A 19,616-nucleotide genomic window follows, 5' to 3' on the forward strand; every position below is an offset into this window, starting at 1 on the left:
AAGGCAACATTTGAACCAACTACACCAAACTTTAAACATAACTACTGTATGAATCCATTCTAATGGGGGAAAAAAGGCTGAGTTTCAAGGAAGAGCAAAAGCTGACAGAAGCTCTCCAGGAGCTGCACTGAAAGCTCCATAAACCTGGCTAATAGCAGCAGGAAAGAATGGCAGCACCAGTAAAAACTTGCTTTCCGATGCTCCAAAACAAAAATACGCCCACCTGAAAGTAAGGAGAACTTGCTGGAGCCAATTTATTATCATCACATTAACACAGAACACTGAGTATAGCTGATAATGCTCCGCATGCGACTGCCTTGGCTGGCCATCTCCTGCACACCCATAGGAACCACTGCAGTTTGGAGAAGCCTGCTGAGCTTTACTGGTGCAACCTCCATCATTTTGCAGTAGGTTTGGAGTTTCGGAGCTTAAATGTGATTTTCAGCACGGCTTCTTCAAGAGCACTTCTTAAAGACGTCGCTGAATCCATTCTTTAACTGATCAAGAACGTCGTTCTCCCTTTTGGCACCCCCAGTGTGGAAGGCTGATGCCAGCTCTGCCATGGCTGCTGCCAGCTGTGCAGACTCAAACCCACACAAAGCAACAGAAACAGCAGGCTGGGGCACAGGGGATGACATTGCTGGCAGAGCAGGTTTCCTCATCACCGTGCCCCTCACCAGTTCCTTTTGCTTTCCAGCACGCCTCCTGCACGCTGCTATCCAAGGAGAAGAGCTGGTATTGCTGGGGGTTGCTGCTCTTGCTGAGTGCTGAGCTCCTCGTGCAGCCTGGTGCAGAACAGTCAGCAGCTTCCCAAGGGTTTCATCCTTTGCTGCTACTCCTGGCCTGGATGGGGATGTCCAAGATGCTGTAAGAGAATTCAACGGCTTTTACATCCTGCAGTTGTGCAAATGGTGTGTGCGTATTTGCTTTGCTCACCCCCAACCAGCACTGCAGGTAACAAACTTCAGTGCAAATGCATTTGTGCAAGAATTACTGTCCCCTTCCCATTCGTAGCAGACACAGCAGTGCTGCCATGCAGGGTGGTACGCTTTCCTGAACGGATGAATAATCCAAGATGCACAAAGGGGAGCACATCAAAGGCAACAGCCATCATACAGTAACTGCTCCACCTAAAACCCTTCACGTTATCTCCTAATTCTGCCTCTTCCTGAGATACCGATGATGGCAGATCACAGAACGGATTGGCTTGAAAGGGACCTTGATGACCACCCAGTTCCGACCCCCTGCTGCAGGCAGGGCCGCCTCCCACCAGACCAGGTTGCTCACAGACCCATCCAGCCTGGCCTCGAATTTGTACAGGAAAGGAGCATCCACAACCTCTGGGCAACCTGTGCCAGCATCTCACTGCCCTCACAGTAAGATTTTCCTCCTGATATCCGGTCTAAACAGACCCTCTTCCAGTTTAAAGCCATTTCCCCTCCTCCTGTCGCTACCTGCCCTCATGAGAAGTCCCTCCCCTGCTGCCCTGCAGGAGCCACAAGCCAGTAACGGAGCTGCAAACAAAACCAAGAGCTCCGACAGCAAACGCTACCCCTAACGAACAGCACTGGGCTGTGTAACACCGCCGCAGCCCCTACAAAAACGGCCCTTCCTCTGCACGGCCGGGCTGCCCCTCACCGCCGGGCGGCAGCAGCGGCAGCAGCAGCAGCAGCATCCGCATCCCCAACGCCATGGCTGGGGGAGGTGCGTTGCGATGCGGGGCGGTGCTGCCCGTTGTGCCACGCACCGGGGAACGGAGCACGCGCACGGCAGCTGCAAGGCACGGCGGTGGGAGGCTCCGTGCGGCTGGGAGTTATCTGCAGTGGGCACTGAGATGTCAGTGGTGTGATGGACCTAAGTTTGGTCCAGAGGAACTGGTATATGTGAGAACGGCCACTGACCAACAACAACAGCTTGCAGAGAATGCCAGGTCTGTGTTGCCTGAGGAAAAACGGCCTGTGAGCATTTATATTTAAAGAACAGTGGGAATAAAATCAGGGAGATGTTAGCAGGAACTGACAGGAAAAGAAAAGCAGCCCGTGGGTGCTGGAAAAAGCAGTCTGTGCTGAAACCCAGCTGTGCAGACACAGCGAGCTAATGCTCTGCTGCTCCCATTGCGTGGCCACTGCTGGGCTCAGGAGGAGATCCTCTAGAGGGAGTCAAAACTGTTTAAAGGATTTTCTTCTCCCTTTCAGTCTGATGGTATCAAAAAGACCAAGAGAGCATGAGGCATTCCACAAAGAAAAACAGTAATTAAAGAACTTCATTAAAGGAGGAATGTTTAAAGCACAGTAGAGAGACCAGGCTCAGAGCAAACAAACACTTGGCAAGGTGGGTGCTGGTGCAGCAAACTGCAGACCAAAGGGGAATCTGCCTCTCTGAGGGACTTCAAAGTAAGCCATCTTCACCTGTCAAGAGACTGTTGGAGATCCAGGCAAGCCAAGGAGATCCAAGGAGCTTTGGGGCTGGAGGCACAGCAGGCAACAGGCCAAGGTCAGCAGCAGCACAGCTGTAGGACTTGCCATGCTGGGCTGCCTGCATCAGCACTTGGGGTTCCTGGGGCAGCCCCAGATATACAGGCACTGTATTTCACTGCACAGCAGTACAGCCCAGTGTAACACCACTAATTGTTTGTGGAAGGATTCCGAGTAATTTCACTTTCCCACTCAAATCGATGCCCCTTAAGAAATGCTCCCACTAAACGTCACAGGGGAAGCATCACACCTTCTTTCCCCAGAAGTTATCAGCCATTTCATTACAACCACAATTCACCACCTGCGCTCTGACTGGATGCTTTTAACCTGTTACAGACTTGCAGCTGTGAGCTCAGTATCACCCTGTGGCTGTTTAACCTCACCTGAGCAGCCCCATGAAAATCAAATGGAAACACCTGCATCAGAACAGGAATTCTGTTCCAGGTGAGTTCCAAGTGGGATCCTGCTACCAGCAAAGCAGCTGGAGGGAAGGTGGCAGAGCAAAGACAGGGCTTTAAAAATGCATTCTTCTTAAGACAAAAGTTGTCTCTGTTGAGAGTTGGTAGCACATGCTTTGGCCTACCTGAACCTTCCCTGTTCAGTTACATTAAAACACAGCTAATTACTCCTTCAGGACAAGCAGCAGAGTTGGATCAGGCCCAACACCACAGCCAGGTGGTAGCAGCACAGCGAGTGCATACAGCTGTACAGCACAGGGTTGATTGGAAAATAGATGCAAAAGGCCAACTTTGACACTTGATGCTGGCAATGCAGCTACAAGGCACACATGAAACAATCTCTGAACAGCTGCCAAGCGCGCTTCTTCCTCAACATCCAGAGCCCTCTGCTCTCCCAGCCCAAACAAGAATATCCAGAGCACCTCAAAACCTCTCTGCTCCCCTTTTCTCCTGTAGTAACTCACACCATCTCTTCAGTTTCCTCTTGGTTAAGGAAAGCAGTGCAACGATACACCTTGCAGAGCACATCCCACCTTCGTAACAGCATACAAGTAACAAAAGGTTTGTGCACGGGCTTTGTACTGGCACAGCTAAGTTCATGTGAAAACAAACCCAGTTCACTCATTAAACTTGCCTGTCTCGGTGTCATTACCTTTGTACGAACACTGGCAGCTCATGAAACCACAACTACTATGCTGAAATGCACAGACAACTGTGCACGTTTTCCTAAATAGCACGTTAGGCCTACAGAAGATTTTGAAATCTTTGGACACCGCAGACAGCCCACAGAACAGACAGCAGACACAAGGAGCTCTGCTCAAAGAAAACATCAGATTCGTTCCTTTATCTTAGGAGGAAGGGATTAAAAGACTCCCAAGTGTGCTACGTACCTGCTTTCCCACCCATAGGTCTTTCCTTGCTCTCCTCCCACTCTGAGATCTGCATCTGAGCCAACCAAAAGCAACGCAGCAGACAATTAGACCCAGAGAAGCGAGGCTATGAGAGCATCTGAAGGGAAATTAGGCAAATAACCACTTTGAATTCAGAAGCCTAGCTCAACTTTAATACTGAAGGACTATGACTTAGTTCCAGTCCCACCAGTTTTCCCAGAACCTCCGCCCCATTAAACCTGCCCAGCAAGGTAACGACTGACAATACACCTCCCCAGTGAAATGCAAGGTAAAAAACCAAAATCACTTTACCATCTGCATATTCATTGGCAGAACATTCTTGAGAGGGATGTCCCAGCCTGCTGAGGAGCCCAGGAGCTGATCAGTGCCTCTCTGGGTCACACAGATGCCTCTTCAGGGGACAAGGAGCCTCTTCAGGACACAAGACAGGCCTGGAGAAACCTCAGCATGCACCAGCACTCAGACTGCTCCTTCTCTTTGCTCCTTCTTTCTGCTCACAGCTGAGTGCTACACCAGGTGCCCCTCAATTCCCAGACCTGGAACGGCAAAGATAGAGAAAGTGGTACTATTGCTACCTATCACTGCCTCTGCAGTCTCTAACTAGAGCTGGTTTCTTGTGCTGAGGAAATGCATGTGCAAATCATGGCGTGCTGCTCAAGAGAAATTGCAGAGCAGAAATCCCAGCAACATAACTTTCAAACATTATTTCATCTAAATGAGACAGACTGAAAAGCCTTTCTTCCATCCAAACTTCACAGCACTCAAATACTTCCTGGTCCAAGCTGGTGCATGCTAAGAATTTCACCTTATTCTCAATCATTCCAACTTGTTAAAATCAAATACAGTAAGCAAAACTTATGCTGTGCTCCAGAGTCCCCAGGGATACAAAATGAAGCCTGTTTGTCAATATATATATTTACTAAATTCATGGAAAACCAACAAATCTGGTTTCTAGAAATTCAGAGATGCAGAATTCCAGAGCCAGAAACAGAAGATAAGATCCTGGAAACAGCAGTGGATATGCTAACAAAGTGCTGCCACAACATGTGTTTGTTGGGCAACAAGTTGAAAGCACTTTAACGTCAGTGACGTTCCCCATACAGTCATCTACACAAAGACGAGAGCATTCTGTTGTTGGTTTTGGACTATCTGACTATGCATGTTAGGCAACAGTTCCATTTCAGGGCTCAGTTGCAGCCACATTAACAGCCGAGTCACACCTACTTACCTTAAAACAGGAATAAATATGGATAAATCACAATGTGACACTTAATGCAGACCAAATACACACTTAGTGTTTGCTATTCTACCTTAAAAGGATAAGACACGTACCCATCCCTATTAGTGACCAAATTAAGTAGCAGGTATGATTATCACTACACCAAAAGAAGAAATGCTCTACAACACAAGGCAGTGCTGGGTTAACCCCAAAGCGGTTCTTCCCATCCGTATCACTAGCCAAACATCCAGCTTGTATCTGCTATTACAAGGCATTGCCTGCTAGTCCAACAATGAAATAAACAGCCAGCAGGTGGTTGGATCTGCCTCCCTTGTTTGACTGTTTGCCCAGCATTTACCTCACAACTGCAGCACGTGTTTTCCTGACCTTGGGTTTGGTTTGAGCAAACAATAGACTGGGGAGGGTGGGCAGCAACACAAGAGGATGACAGGACCCTACTCAGCCCCTCTGGAGCACCACAACTCCATAGGACTACAGTTACACTCAGATGATTTTACTTTGCCTGCTCAGTAGTGCAGGCCTTTCATTGCTGTCAGAGGTTCTGAATAGGATGATGCTCTCGTTAATTCAAATCCTTCTGTATCTCCTTTTATTGACTTTCCTCTTCTTTGTTGGAGTCCATGTAGTCATACAGGATGCTCTATGATTCTAGGATGGATTTGTGATAGAAGCCCATTGCAGAAATGCATGTATTACCCAAGCAGCACCTTGCTTTGCTTAAACTCATTTCCCACTCGTAGCTGTAAGTCGCACTTGTGCTTCCTTTGCAGTCAGAGATCAAGGGAAAGACAAGTATTTACAGAAGGAAGTGGAAGGCTGCCATGAGCTGAAGATGAAATCAAGGGGGAAAAGGTTTTGTTGGCATTTGTGAGAACTATTAGCTGCTGAGCCACTGTCTTCACTGTAGAGGAACAAAAACCCCCTTCAGGTATTCACCCAAGGTAGTAAACATCATATTAGAATCCTTTTTTATCCTAACCTCACAGAATTAAAAGTGATTAATTTCTATCACAATAACAAGTACTTTCCTTGTACCAACTTTCCCCCTACACCAGACCTTACCTTCAGTAACCTGTATGCAGAAAAGCATTTCTTGTTGTTCCTTTTTAAAGCTCATAGACATACTACTGAATACAAATAGAATGCAAACAGTCCAGCCATTTTTCTTCTCCTTTGTATAATCACTTATCCTGAACTTCTGAGCAGGTTCAGACACAGTAAAACAAGGCCAGCACATGCAGCAGCTCCGTTTGCCTGGTCACTGTGAGGACGCACACCGGAATGCAGTCCCACATACCTGCACATGCTAACTCAGCCTTTTTGTATTTCAGAACCTGATCCTGCCCAGGTGAACACCCACCTTCCTTTACAAACACACACTCTCATCCACACTTGCTACACTTTCTAGTTAAGATATCCCAAAGCTGCCAACAGATGATTTTGCATCTACTTCCACTCACATTAACTGTCAGTTTTGAACACCTACTTGACTCCTAAAGCTGCCCTGAGGAAACAGAGTGGCCACAGCACTTGCATACACAGCATTTCAAAACGCAACTCTTACCTGTTTTGCCCATACTGTCCTATTTCCCAGAGCTCTTAACTAGCAGAAGTTGAAGTGTTAATAAACACAAACATTCGCTTCCTATGCGTTTCCATTCATAAGGCCATCTGAGATAGGAAAGCAAATATTTAAGGAACAATGACAGAAACGGAATGTTTTTAAGACGACTGTGAAAAGAGCAGAAAAGGATGTAAGAAAACAAACAAGGTTCCAGCATTTGTGGTTTTCAAGAAAGGAGCCATTCATGAAGTATGGAGGAAAAGAAAAATGCATTTCATTCCCCTCCTTGTGGGGGTTTTAAATACACATCATATATTGCAAGCTCTGGGAATTGTCAGAAAGAGAAACGCAGCACATGAGCAGTAACAACACTGGAAGGCTCTGAATATTTCCCTAGCTCATCTCTCACCATCCATCCCATGTAAAGATCTGTGCTTTGCTCTTCATTCGGAAGACACACAGCATGCTCAGGCACTTCGTATAGCTGCTGCCTGAAACATCTGAGCCCTATAAAAGAAAGCTCAATTATCAAAACTTTATTCCAGCATTGTATGCTCAACAGTGTGAGCAGATCTGACTAAGCAGCCAATTTGCTGCTAGGTAAGCAAAGAATTTCTGATCCTGTTTGTACAGTGCTGAACTCCGGCATGCAAGAGGGTGAACTGTGAATTTTGTGGAACTCCATTGATTCAATCACTGACTGTTATTAGTAATAGCATTTCTGTTAAGAGGAAGTGCTTCCATTTACTACTCGACTGTTTATCTAGCTTAAACTGCAGTGGGAATACAGATACTGCATGGAGAAAAACATACATGGCCCAGCCAGCCTGCTTCTTTTGGAAAGAAGTCTTTTTATGTTTATCCTTTTGCAATATTCAATATTTAATAACTGCTACTTAATCCTAGGCTTGCTTTTGTCATATTTAAAAGGAAAGGAAAATAACATGTCATTTTGCAAGGCCTGGAATAGCAGTACTGCACTCGGCACAGATAGTGATTAATAACAAGAAATTCTTCTATTCAGATCTTTTTCCATTTCCTCCAGTGTTGTTTTTTTATCAGTCTGAGAATCCTGGTGAGGTTTTGCTCGATCTGGTGCTGGCAGAACGTGCTCCCCACCTACCCCAGCACTCACAGTTGTGTGGATGGGAAGGACAGATTTTGAGGCCTGCAGGTTCCTCAATGCATCTGACACAGTTACACTCATCTATGCTGCCCCTAAAATACAAGACTCAGCAATTAACTGGGACCCTCACATCACGAACGAGGCTCAGGATGAGACAGTTAGGACAGATGAGTAAATATCTGATTATTCTTACTAGCAAGGAACAAGAAGAACAAGAAGTTACCTTCATAATGGATGTCATCACACACATCGGTGCTTCACTTTTGCTCAGGTTCACAAAAGTGGAAATTGAAAAAGGACAGAACTCCTCCTCCTACCACCTTCAATACCTGAGGGACAAATGTCAGAGAAGTGAAGGACCTGAGGAATTACAGGTGTGCATGAGTCAGCAGTGGATATCTTTTCAGTTTGACAGCAGCACCACACTCTGTGGGGAATGAAGACGAACATGAGCTAGATCTCACTGCAGTACAGCACCCAGCTTTGAATGCTGTGCCCTAAGTGTGCCTCACACAGGCTACAGCCAGAAAGCCCATCAGAGCAACCGCCTGTTCAGAAAACAACATGCAGGGAGGGAATGGAGAAACAGAGGTGGCCGCCCTGACATGAAAACCTGTACGTGCTTTCAGCTAAATATTATCAATACCAAAAGGAAATGCCTTCCTCCTCCCCCCCCCTTCCCCATTCATTGCCCATACAAAAAGAAATGGAAGATTCAGGTCAGGCGACAGGGACAGCAGGGTAATGGAACACATCATTGAGGAGCAGAAATTCCATTATCAGGTACCTCCAAGAGCAGCCCACACAAACATCTGCTCAGAACACTGTGGCTGACCTGAATGGAATTATAGACTAGCTCACCCTCCACACTTGCCAGTCAAGGTCTGATTTTTTTTTCTCATGTTCCATCATTATTTGTTTCACTATCATATCTATCAAGTCTAACCTCTGACTCACGCCAGGTCCTGGAGCAGAATAAACATGTGAGAGGTATTCCACAAGAGGCACAGAAATGTAACAGAAGAGATAACTGCGGAACAGACAGGTAGGAAGATCCAAGGAAACAGCAAGACAGCACTGAGGGTCCCAGCTGCATGGAAGCAGATAACAAAGGACTTTTGCGATCCTTACAGTACAGGAAGGGTTTCTTAGGAGAAGGGGCTGTTTATGGAATATTCTTCCTCATGTGAAAAGAATGATCTTAAATGCAACAAGCAGACAACAGAGGCTGGCACACTGCAATCCGTGACAAAAAAGGGCTGCAATATCAAACCACTACCCTGCAAAACACCACTCTGAATGGAGTAAACACGTCATGTTAGGGAAAACAATATTGGAAGGAGTGATTAATTAGACAGTGAAGCACTGCAGTTTTACATGTGCAGATGGCCAAGGAACTCATCTCTAAAGTCTCACCTAGAAATATGGAAGTCTAGACAACCCTAGTAAGGATTAGAGAGAATCTCATTTCAGACGATGCCTGATTTGAATTTGCATGATAAGCAAATAAGGCTGTTTCATCTGCTGCGCCTGAGACAGTGATGAGGGAGGACTGGCAGAGGACGATGAGAATCTCTGCTTTAATTGTGTGATGCACGAGCTGATGCTTCATTTACACAGACAACATGACAGAAAGCAGAGCTAGGTAACACCAGACCTGCTGGTTAAGACCATTGGTTTCATGCTCAGGCAAAAATGAGGGACATGAGATGAACAAATCTGGCCTCCCATCACCTATAGAAAACCTCAGGAGGGACAGACATGATGACATGGTCAAAAACGATGTAGGAAGGTGCAGAAAAAAAACCTGGTGGCAACCAGTCACAATACCATTGGAAAGCAGGTCTAAGAACATGGTTACCTGTGGCAGATGCAAGATGACTAAGGAAATTTGTGCATCTTGGCTCTCATACTGAGGAGTAAATTTTTTTCCTTGGCTTTACATTCTATTGTACATTGCAGACCGACAGGTGTAGATTCAAGAAAAGCAGAAGCATAACCCTTCCTGCTTGAGAGGAAGTACATTTTTTGACTTGAATATCACTACAGTCGAGCTGTGAATCACAACCTCAAATGATTCATCAGAAACATCATCTGCAAATGGATATTACAAGATCATCTGCCTCAAGACAGAATAGATGGCCAAACGGATTCACCAAATTCAGCAATACGTTACATGTTAGTGCCCAACATCCAGCAGGCTTGCCCACAGGAAACACACTTCCTTGTATTCCATTGCATTGTGTTCACCTCCCATTTTATAAGGGGCTGAGGCACCACAGAAGCATTAAGTAGAAAATGGGGTGCGTGCCAGTAAGTTTTAAAATGCAACCCATCCTTCTGGAGGGCTGAGGACAAGACAATCCTATCAGCATTTATATATTCCTACACAATTACGGCAAAATCTTTTGTTCAGATTGCAGAACTCAGCTGTGTCAATTGAATCGCTCTGATTGAACTAATTGAATTTCAATTGCTCAAGTCTGGTTTTGAACAGTTTTGTATGACATTCAAAAGACTGAAGACTTCATTTATAAATGGAAGTGCGTGTGGGGAGGGATACCGAATGATTTGGCTGTTACCCAAAAACTAACAAATGTGTAATATACTTCACTGGAGAAGCATACTGAGGTTTAATCTTTCTGTGAAGGCCTCCATTTCAGTGCTGCATGAAGTGCTCCCTGGGTTAGGGTGCCTTCCCACAGGGAAGGAGTTTGGGACCCTCACCCTTACTGAAGTAAAACTGCATGCTACTTGCCCAACCCTGTAGCTAGCACTGTTTTAGCAGACTTGAAACAGCTGAACGACAGCTTTAGAGGACACAGAGTGCCGACTACTTGTAGAACTCCTGCTTTGGCTGATCACAGACCCCACGTGCACCTAGAAAGGAAAATGCCATAGAGCAACCACCAAGAATTCTCCAATATTTCCAGAGAAACATACGTTTAATTAGGCTTTATTTAAATGCCAGCCCAGATCCCATGGCTGCTGTCTACCAGCAGCTTCTGTGCAGATTTGTTCATTGTTCTTTATCCTTACTGCAAAAATGGAACTGTAAATGGCTCACAAGCCAAAAATCAAAGCGTTCATGAAGCCAATAGCAACAATTCCATCAACACAAGCCAGGCCACCACACCTGGTACCTGCTCAGCCACCTCCTCTGCACCAATTTATTCTACTTATTCCAGTACAATACTTCCCTTTAAAAGCATTTGTGGTGCAGATCCATAAGAATCCTGCCCTGTGAGATGCTAAAAATGCCCTTCCACTTGATCTTTAAAATTAACCCAGTTCTGCTAACTTCCAGGCTAAAGAGTTTACTTCCTTCCCTTTCACTCTGCCTTCGAACACAGACAACACCCACATATTCCAGAACAAGCCTTCAATTGGTTCAATTGTCATTTTCTTCCCGAATGTCTTAAGAGCAGCTGCGTCTATTTCCGTAACTGGGCATGAAAATGGCAGAAGGCACACAGCATATGCAAAGACCAGCCTGCACGTCCAAGCAGCACCAAGCGCTTTCAGATGGATAGGAAGTTTGTGGTCTGTTCAGATTGGTTAAGTATTGTGAAGCTTCCCACATGATGTGCAGATCACTTACCTCATCTCCATTTACTCATCTTTAAAGCAGACTCAGTTCTTCCTCCTACTTTGTACATCTCACAGGTGTTACTCAGTTACCAATCCATTGGCTGGATTTCCCTCTCCCTCAACGGCATTTTGAACCAGGATTTGCAGAATCCTGTCTCAGGGAGCCGGATAAAACAAGAGTTTCACATCCCATCACCACCTGTGATTTACCCCGGAGTTTAACCATTGAATTATTTATTTAGCTGGGCAAAAAAAAAAAGCAGTGGGCACACATCACACTACTCAACACATTAGCCAAAAGATACCCAACCAAACACTAAATGACACTCAAAACCTGCCTTCACTTTTGGTCAGCTCCAAGGTGGTCATGCAGGTAGATGTGATTACCTTTGTAGGCTCCTTCCAATTGATCTAGTCTATTTGCTAACCTCCTTTGGAGACTGTGAATACCTAATTGTTAAGGAGAGGGGAAAAAGGTCAGCTCTGAGGTGAACACACCTTTTATAACACCTAAAATAGTATTTTTCATTTTAAAACTAGAGTTACTTTTACTTCATGGGCTTTAAACAGAGATTATTTTAACTTCTACAACATAATCAGTTTTTGCCACGATTACCAAAAAAAAGGCCCAAAGATGCCATGGGAAAAGGACTACCTACCTACCATTTTCAGGTTGGAGGTTTTTGTTATTAAAACCAAAAAACAACCACAACCTTCAAGCAAGCTGAGAATCTTAATATTTAATGGCATTTTCAAAAGTGCCATGTGACTGTCATTCCATAAACTAACAGCCACCTATGACAAAGACAATATGCAATACAACTTCCATACAAGGTGACTTTATTAGGGCTGAGCCCCAGTGTACACATATATACAAGCTGGACATATAAGTCACAGAACTGCACTACTTACTGTCACTCAGGTTGCAGTCAGCAGGTGCTTGGGATGAGCACAGAGCCTCTTGCTGCACAAGGAGAAACTCTGCAGTGTTATTTTAGGACTCATCTTGAGCCTGAATTTAAGCCTGTAGAACTCATATCATCAGTCAACAGGGACAACAATGAGGAATGATTACAGAATGTTTTCATAAATTAGCTAACAATATTCTGCTACCTTTGGATGCAGGAAATCACAATTCCCTCGTTAATCTCTTTCTTGAATCAAGCCGCAAACACCGTTGCTGAGAAATGCCAAACAACCTGAGGGAGGCACATTATTAAGAACAGGAGATGGAAACGACAGAAATGAAATCACAAGTAAATAAAGGGTTGAAATAGAGCAAGATCTGTAAACTTTGAAGAGGATAAGGGAGGCTGAAATTAGGAACGCTGCATGTGTATGCATTTATGGTTTACATTTAGAACAGCTAGGAAGGAAGCCGAATGTTCTCTTAAATAGGACCAAAAGATTATTTCTACTGCACAGGTGAAACGTTATGAGCTGCTCATGCAGATGTTGTGGCTATGCAGTTAAACAGATTGCTCTGACTGAAAGGGGCAGAGTCCTGAATTCTAGGAAATTCTGCAGCCTTTGATGTGAGGCTGATGTAAGACTTTTGGCAATCCACTTCCATTTTAAATGCAAATTGCATTTGTCAAGAGCTAGAGAAGTGACTTTTGATGATGCACATTAGTGACAGAAAATAACATTTTGTGGTTAGTATTTCAAAATTCCCCTCGGTCTCCAGTGAAAGCTTTTCCTCTCTTGGTCTAGCCATTTACATGGGAAAGAAGCCTGGGTCCAGCAGAACACTCCTTCCCACTCTTCTGTCCCAATGCTTCAAGAGCTCCTCGCTCCAAATTCCATTCTGGATCAAGTCTGAGACGTGTCACTTGGCTTAAATGGAAACAAACACCAAACCACAGGTCAGATGCTTCAGATATTACAGAATGACAGTTAGAAAGTTCTATCACAACAAAAAGCTTAGAACCTTATTTAATAGAATACTGAAACAAATGGGTTTATTACAGAAATAAAACTTCACATGCAGAAAATGTTAAAATTGAAGGTGTTCAAGTCTTTGGTTTTCCTTGCCTGAATCTGACAGGTTTTACTCATTATCAGATTAATTAAATCCCTCCGTATCACTGCTCTTTTACTGTTCTTCACAGAAAACACAAAACAAAACTTTGCCACCTCCAATTCCAGAGGAATTTCAGGAAATCCTGTGAAGTTTAACGTCAATTTTAAACCCAGCAGAAACTGCTCCGCTCACACACAGTCTGGAGTTGGCACTGCTGCTGCCATCATTATCACTTACACTGCGACCAGCAGAGCACGGGCCATGACAGGCTTTTTTAGCACTGGCAGAAGTTACTACAGCAGCTGCACTGCTAATTACACCAGTCACTATGCCCCATGAATCACATTCCTCTTCAAGTCCCCTGCCCAAGAACTGTCCTCACTTTCATCTTCACTACTTAAACTGTCAGACTCAAAAGCTCTCACATCCACTGGAGCAAGTTTTGCACAGTACTCTCTTTCTACCGTGGGTGCTTCTTATTTTTACTATAAGAAAGAAATCCGCTATGTTAGTCTGGAATACTTCTGCTAAATTAAACCCTAATCATTCTGTAAAGCATAAAAACTGCAAGTACATTTCCTTTTTTCTTCCCAATGAATAGAGTAGAACTTGCCAAACACTCCTGAAGTTTTCACAGAGCCCCAGCAGAACAGCAGGGCTACTCTAGCACCAATTGCACCCACAGCCTTGGTGTGCAGGCCTCATCAATACCAGCATCGTGATCTTCATGCTTTAGGTTACCCAGACAGCTGTTGTAAAAATATGGAGCAAAAACTTTCTATTTACTCTGAAATACACAGATAAAGTCTTAGGTAAAAAAATGGATCTTCTATTTTCAGTAGAATTCTCCAGGTTTCGTCATCTTCAGGAACTTTCCTGTAAACTCCTTGATAAGCTTCAGTGTATAGTTTCACTTTGTTTTCTACTTAAGTTAAAAATGTATTTTACTTGAATGTTTATACTTCCATTTCTTTAACACTTTGTAACAGGAGTTCCCATTTTTCCCCCACCTCTGATTTTGTTTGATCCCACCACACTACAGCTGAGTTCAATGGGTTTTGAAAAGGAGTTTTGTCACGGTTTTGCAAGAATCTCTGAGGCTCGTTTCCTGCTTCTGTGTTAATCCACACACAGTTCTATGACGGGCTAGAAATAAACATTCTCTATTCCTCCTCACACAGGTCCAACAAGTTACTGCATTTTGACTTTTCACAGGCCTCAGGAGAGCTGCACAGCCTGCTCATTTGACTCAGAGCCGTGCTCCTCCTTCAGTTCATATGCACTTCCTTTACCCTTCCAAATAATTCTGAAAGTCTATCTAACGTTTTTAGTTTACAACATTGACCCGATTCCTGAGATTTTACAAGAGTTGTGAAGTCGGTCACACACAGGACAGCTTTTAAAAGGAAGACCAACAGCTAAACAATGGCTGAATACTTATTAACAAAATCGGTAGCATGTGCACAGAAAGTGGAACCTGTTCTCAACAATTAACTGTTGAACCCTGTTGCACAGGGATCTTTCCCTGTTGCACAGGGATCTTTCTCACAGCAAAGCTAAGCATCAAAGCCATGAACAAAACCACTCATCTGTAACAATATCAGCCTACCTTGGTAACAAAATGTTCACAGCTTCAGAAAATAAATAAACAAAGAATAGCTTGGTCACCTGTCAAGTGCCAAAGGATACACTTAAATCCTCTTAAACACTGTCACAAGGAAAAGGACAGTGTGCGGTAATCTACTGTTAAGTATGCCTCTGAAGCTCAGCTAAGTCCTCTCTTACAAGCACAGCAGTAACAACCAGTTTGTGCAAGAAGAAAAAAAAAAAAACCCACATATTTGGCAACAAGAAACTGGGGACAAACGGCTGCACAAAGTGGTTTTACAAACTAGTGTCAGAGTTACGGAAGGTGGCAGGCTGATGGGTAAATGCTGATCAGGCTATCGCTGCCAACAGCAAAAATGTGCGACTCCTGATTTCTTTCCTCGTTTTGCTAAACATGATGAAGTTCCAGGCTCTGCTGGTATGCCAGATACCGTGCAAATAAATGGGAGATAACGCTCTATGCTGAATGCTTGGGGAACAAAACAAGTCCTGAGACATGCCAGTACTCATTTCTTCTCAGCTGGGCACCTTAAAACAACTGCTTCACATTAAACACATCTTTAAATTATCTTTTAATAGTTTTTCCTATCTTACTTGAAACAATGTTAGAAAACAAAGTTTTGACACAAACATGCAGCACTTGCAAATGTAAGTGCAGAAATCACCAGGAATCACTCACGTGCCACACATGAGGAGTTGCACAGTCACAGAAGTCAGCACTGAAAGATACTTTGCTTTAATGTCATTCTCCTTTGAGTTAGGCAAGCTAGGAAAAAAAAAATAAGGCAAATAAAAGGAGACAAAAACCCTTCTGGGTTTAGGCTTCACTCTGCTTGCACCTCACTAAGGGCTACTAGGAGAGATGTAAATAACTGAGCAAGTAACAGAAGGCACAAAATCAACACCCAAGCCTCTTACAATGGCAGTTAGCTTTGATGTTTCTTCAAACACCTTGAGGTCTTCATTTACTTTTCCTACCTACAGCATCCCCATGCTAAGGGTCTCAAGATATAAATCTGTTCTCAGAACACACAGCTTGTTTTCCACTGCTCAACTTTGCCCTTTTCCCCCCAGAATTCCTCGATACCAGTGATCAATATTGTTCTCACTTCCTGCTCACGACCAACCTTCCAGCTACACTGGAGGGGTGGAGAAGTGAGAGCAGGAAGAGGGACAATTCACAAACAGAATTTTCTCTTTCCAGTTTCTGCATTTACACACACAGAAACGACTGAGGAAGATGTTACACAAAACATGAAGGAACGCATTGTATAGACGCAGCGGGGACAAGCCAGATACCAGGAGATCTACAAAGGAGTATTATAAGACAGAAAACAATCGGCAGCTCATTTCAGCAAATGCTCAACTACCCAGTAAGTTTACAGCCATGGGAAATGCTCCTGCATACTCTTAAAGTATAGCTGCTTTTCATATAAAACTTATGTTAAAGTAAAGCTGTAGCACTTCACATTAAAAAAAGAAAAGGGGGAAGAGATGTGCATAGCAAAATAAAAACTGGGGATGAAATCACCTAACTGCAGTTACAATAAATAGCTTTGCAATGTTAGATTGGAAAATATCTAAAAGACAATCATAAAGAAGCTTGTAAAAACATGACTCAATAAAGCTTCAGCATCTTCCACAGTGAGTGCCTTTAGCATTTCCAATTTGGGCCAAAGATCCTGACACATGATGAGCTTCTACGTGCAAACCTGTACTTAGAATTTGTTGGTCACATAATTAACAACAGATGACTTTCAGCACTGAAGGAACTGGATAAATATGTGAACCACATCCAAAACCAAACATTAACTGCAGTGATTACTTACAACATCAACTTCTTTGTACTCGAACATTAAAAAACAGGAGGTACAGATAAGAACAGAGTATCTTCATCTTCCAACAGGAGACTGACCATGGGTCCAAACGACTACTTCCCATCATGGTGAGCTGAGCTCAGACCACCACTGCGGCTCTCTTCTGTTAAGGACTCTGACAAGACAGGACTCCGTAGGTTTGTCAGTGCACAGCATTTCCAGTCAGTGACACCTACAACAGGTAGAGGCAACCATTTCCATCATTGAAATGCACAATAAAAATTCCCCAATTAAGACTTAGCATTCCTGCACCAAGATAGATCTAACAGATTTCTCCTCTACTGCAAAAACAGCAAACCTGAATCTTTATATTGATATCTAAGCTAGTTAATTTTTCTTATGCCCTAAATGTTAAGTCAAACCAGTTAGCAAGTACTGTTAAACTGTACCCTACACTTACTCAAAATGCATGTACTATTGTGAGAGGACACTTCAATATCTGACCCCCAGAATATTTCCATGTGTTTTTAGTTCTCTCAACAACTTTCGAGTCCTCTAAAATCATTACAACACGTAGCATATCACATAGCATATGCCTGCATGGGGCAGAACCAATATTTAAACTCCCTTGGTTTTGAACTTCAAATTAATTCGCCCCCATCCTGGAGAAGAGCAGATCATAATTTTAAAGAACACATTCTTATTCTGTAAGGAAGCAAAAAAAAAAACCAAACCTCTAGATTTTCAGAAACTGTTTTTTTTTCCCCACGGTGATAGCTGATACCTACTGTTACAATCAGAAAGGTCAGCGTGGTGGATCAGCAATACAGGAGGGAAACAGCAAAGGGATCAGAGCAGACAGAATGGATTCACACAGAAAAAGCGCTCACCAAGATGTAGGCTTGCAGGAAAGACTCCACAAGGGAGGAATCTCCTACCAGAGATCCTTCTTCTGTGGCAGTCAGTCCTTAGTCTAAGAGAGGTGCAGCCAGGCTCCACCCCTTCCGTTTCACAGTTAAACTGCCTTCACCTGTGCTCCCAGGGCTGACCAGTCCTTTCCCCAGGGGATCAATCAATGAGACAGGCCGGGGCTCAATGGTTACCATACACGTATAGATGCTCTACTTTTCCAAAGTTCTTCACCTGTGCTCTTAAACCACATTCCAGACCGAGACATCCTTGGTGAAACTTCAACCTAGGGGTCACCTTCATTCACACCTGTAAAGGAGAATTTAAAACAGAGGTAAAATAAAATTCACCTTGAGCCAGAAGTTAGAAACCTTTGCCAAGTTTACATCCTAAAACACTGCTTTAGCACACTGAAACCAATATTATCAAACAGTAAATAAAACAACTCATCCAATGGCTCTAACAGCTACACTATAGAGAGACTCATAGTGTAAAACCATAGAAAGGCCTAGGTTGAAAAAGCCCACAGTGCTCATCCCATTCCAACCCCCTGCTGTGTGCAGGGTCGGCAACCCACAGACCAGGCTGCCCAGAGCCACATCCAGCCTGGCCTTGAATGCCTGCAGGAATGGGACACACACAACTCTGCTCAACCCGCGCCAGCCTGACCTCAGCACCCTCTGAGAGAATTTCTTCCCAACAACTAACTTAAGCCTCCCCTCTTTGAGTGTAAAGCCGTTTCTCCTTATCCTATCACTGTTTAAATAGTTACACCCCCTCCTGCTTACAAGCTCCCTTCAAGTACTTGAGGGCTGCAATAAAATCTCCCCACAGCCATCATCACAAAAACCTTAAGCTGCTGCAAATAAAAGAGAGCTGTAGAATTAAGGTTATTTATTTGTTTATTTACCTTACACTGGATCCTGTTCCATCTCTGCCAGCCCGCTCACTCCCACTGCACCCACTGCAGCTCATCCAGATGATGCGGGTAAGATATATACCCTATAAATCAAAGTACTACGGTAGGCAGCCTGGCAGCAATTCTCACCTTCTATTAACAAACACCAACGTCTCAAACCGCTCTCACAGCCTTCAGGCTGCCTCCTGTGCCCGCTGAACGCACAGGGAACCCCACCAAGGGCCGCGTGGTGCTCACCTCTGCGTGCTGCCGGCCTCCAGCACCGCAAGAACAGGCCAGCCCTGGTGCAGACAGCGAGCCCTGCCGGGACATTTTTAGCACCTCGTTTCAGCAGCCCCACCTGGCCAAAGATACAGGAGAACGCACCTTATTGGCAACGCGGGCCCGAAAGGCCGCACGGAGCCGGGCTTCAGGTGACACCTCCGTTCACTGCTCAGCACCTCCGCAGCGCCTTTACACGGAGGAAACCGCCGGGCCTTCCCAGCACCGCCGCCTCGACCGGACGTCCCCCTCACCACCCGCACATAACCCGCACCGCACGGAGCCCCCCGCGCTCCCCCCCTCAGCGGCGCCTCCTCCTCCCCCCCCAGGCCGCCCCCTCCCCCGCCGGCCCCGCCCCGCGCTCTTCCCGCCCATTCCCCCCCCACCCTCCGTCGGCCCGCGCGCCATTCCCCTCAGCCGCCCCTCCGCCGCCCCGTTCCGCACCTTTCCCTCCCTCCTGGCTGCTCGCCCCTTCCCCGGGCGGCTCCGGCTGTAAGCGCCGCTCCCCGCCCCTCGGCGCCTCCCCCAGGATCCGGCAGAGCGGCGGGGGGAGAGCGCTGAGAGGGGGAGCACAGCGCGCCCCAGCCCCACCGCGGAGCCGCGCCGCTCCTTCCCCATCAGCCACCAGCACGGAATGATCCTCCGCTCCCAGCCGGGCTGTCCCCCTGGCCGGCTGTGCCGCTCCCCTATTGGCTCCCACCGCGCCTCGCTCTTT

At 45.2% G+C, this 19,616-nt stretch overlaps 1 long non-coding RNA gene across 15 annotated transcripts; it reads right to left on the reverse strand.

The window, feature by feature from the left end:
* Nucleotides 1-211: 211 nt before the first annotated feature.
* On the reverse strand, nucleotides 212-19,522 carry LOC140257032 (uncharacterized). Of its 15 annotated transcripts, none has more exons than XR_011904925.1 (12): nucleotides 19,346-19,522; nucleotides 18,878-18,980; nucleotides 18,632-18,723; nucleotides 17,956-18,030; nucleotides 16,825-17,044; nucleotides 15,675-15,761; nucleotides 13,086-13,200; nucleotides 12,478-12,563; nucleotides 6,648-12,388; nucleotides 4,135-4,379; nucleotides 3,823-3,940; nucleotides 212-865 (listed from the first exon to the last, which is right to left on the reverse strand). It is a non-coding gene; the product is annotated as an uncharacterized lncRNA (long non-coding RNA). The 15 variants fall into 15 exon arrangements; XR_011904916.1 differs by having other exon boundaries at nucleotides 6,648-6,754; nucleotides 7,057-7,154; nucleotides 7,783-13,200; XR_011904923.1 differs by having other exon boundaries at nucleotides 6,648-12,563.
* Between the last annotated feature and the right edge of the window lie 94 nt (nucleotides 19,523-19,616).

Source organism: Excalfactoria chinensis, chromosome 10, assembly GCF_039878825.1.
Source record: "Excalfactoria chinensis isolate bCotChi1 chromosome 10, bCotChi1.hap2, whole genome shotgun sequence".
Taxonomy (NCBI): Eukaryota; Metazoa; Chordata; class Aves; order Galliformes; family Phasianidae; genus Excalfactoria; species Excalfactoria chinensis.